Here is a 2,317-nt window from a genome sequence, read left to right on the forward strand (position 1 = left end):
TAGCATAGCATAGCGCGTACGGCATAGCATAGCGCGTACGGCATAGCGTAGCATAGCATAGCGCGTACGGCATAGCATAGCGCGTACGGCATAGCGTAGCATAGCATAGCGTGTACGGCATATCATAGCGCGTACGGCATAGCGTAGCACAGCATAGCGCGTACGGCATAGCATAGCGTAGCATAGCATAGCGCGTACGGCATAGCATAGCGCGTACGGCATAGCGTAGCATAGCATAGCGCGTACGGCATAGCGTAGCATAGCATAGCGCGTACGGCATAGCGTAGCATAGCATAGCGCGTACGGCATAGCGTAGCATAGCATAGCGCGTACGGCATAGCATAGCGCGTACGGCATAGCGTAGCATAGCATAGCGCGTACGGCATAGCGTAGCATAGCATAGCGTGTACGGCATATCATAGCGCGTACGGCATAGCGTAGCATAGCATAGCGCGTACGGCATAGCATAGCGTAGCATAGCATAGCGCGTACGGCATAGCATAGCGCGTACGGCATAGCGTAGCATAGCATAGCGCGTACGGCATAGCGTAGCATAGCATAGCGCGTACGGCATAGCGTAGCATAGCATAGCGCGTACGGCATAGCGTAGCATAGCATAGCGCGTACGGCATAGCGTAGCATAGCATAGCGCGTACGGCATAGCATAGCGCGTACGGCATAGCGTAGCATAGCATAGCGCGTACGGCATATCGTAGCATAGCATAGCGTTGGCATAGCATAGCGCGTACGGCATAGCGTAGCATAGCATAGCGCGTACGGCATAGCATAGCGTAGGCATAGCGCGTACTCATAGCATAGCGCGTGCGGCATAGCGTAGCATAGCATAGCGCGTACGGCATAGCGTAGCGCGTAGGCATAGCGTAGTATGGCATAGCGCGTAGCATAGCATAGCGCGTACGGCATAGCGTAGCATAGCATAGCGCGTACGGCATAGCATAGCGCGTACGGCATAGCGTAGCATAGCATAGCGCGTACGGCATATCGTAGCATAGCATAGCGTTAGCATAGCGCGTACGGCATAGCGTAGCATAGCATAGCGCGTACTTCATAGCGTAGCATAGCATAGCGCGTACTTCATAGCATAGCGCATGCGGCATAGCGTAGCATAGCATAGCGCGTACAGCATAGCATAGCGCGTACGGCATAGCGTAGCATAGCATAGCGCGTACGGCATAGCATAGCGCGTACGGCATAGCGTAGCATAGCATAGCGCGTACGGCATAGCATAGCGCGTACGGTATAGCGTAGCATAGCATAGCGCGTACGGCATAGTGTAGCATAGCTTAGCATAGCGCGTACGGCATAGCATAGCGCGTATGGCATAGCGTAGCATAGCATAGCGTGTACGGCATAGCGTAGCATAGCATAGCGCGTACGGCTAAATTTGCGTGCTAGGCTCCGCAAGCTTAATTTTCTTCCGCCGGTGCGTAACACTGCACAGCACGCAGCTGCACGTGCCGACCCGCAGGTGACGGCACAGCGGCGGCTGCATGACACTGCACAGTGTACACGTTTTGACATACACGCCGTACGCGTCGTATGCGCTATGCCGTACGCGCTATGCTGTGCCGTACGCCCTTAAGCGCCGTGCAACGCACGCAGCGACGGAGCTACGGCCCTCTCGCGCGAACAGCGCGCTCTAGTCCACCTCGCGCCGGTTCAATCCCCGGCGCGCGCGCGTCTTTTTTTTGCGCTTTTTTTTTTCTTCGTAGCCGTAGCGACTACGTAGTAGTCTAGCGGAGGCCTTGGGCCGAATCGCCGTCCGTCCGTCTGTCCATCTGTCCACCTCGCGCCGGTTCAATCCCCGGCGCGCGCGCGTCTTTTTTTTGCGCGCTTTTTTTTCTTTTTTCTTCGTATGCTTCATATGGACATATGCACATATGCATTATGCTTCATATGCACATATGCACATATGCTTCATGTGCACATGTGCACATATGCTTCATATGCACAGAAGCACATATGCACATATGCACATATGCACATATGCACATATGCACATATGCACATATGCTTCATATGCACATATGCACATGTGTTTCATATGCGCAAATGCTTCATCTGCAAGCATATGCCACATGCGATGTGCAATCATATGTGATCTGCAAGCATATACGATCTGCAAGCATATGCGATCTGCAAGCATACGGGATCTGCAAGCACATGCCAGATGCGATCTGCAAGCATATGCCGTAGCATAGCATAGCGCGTACGGCATAGCATAGCGCGTACGGCATAGCGTAGCATATCATAGCGCGTACGGCATAGCGTAGCATATCATAGCGCGTACGGCATA

This window comes from Volvox carteri, assembly GCF_000143455.1.
Source record: "Volvox carteri f. nagariensis unplaced genomic scaffold VOLCAscaffold_35, whole genome shotgun sequence".
NCBI classification, from domain to species: domain Eukaryota; kingdom Viridiplantae; phylum Chlorophyta; class Chlorophyceae; order Chlamydomonadales; family Volvocaceae; genus Volvox; species Volvox carteri.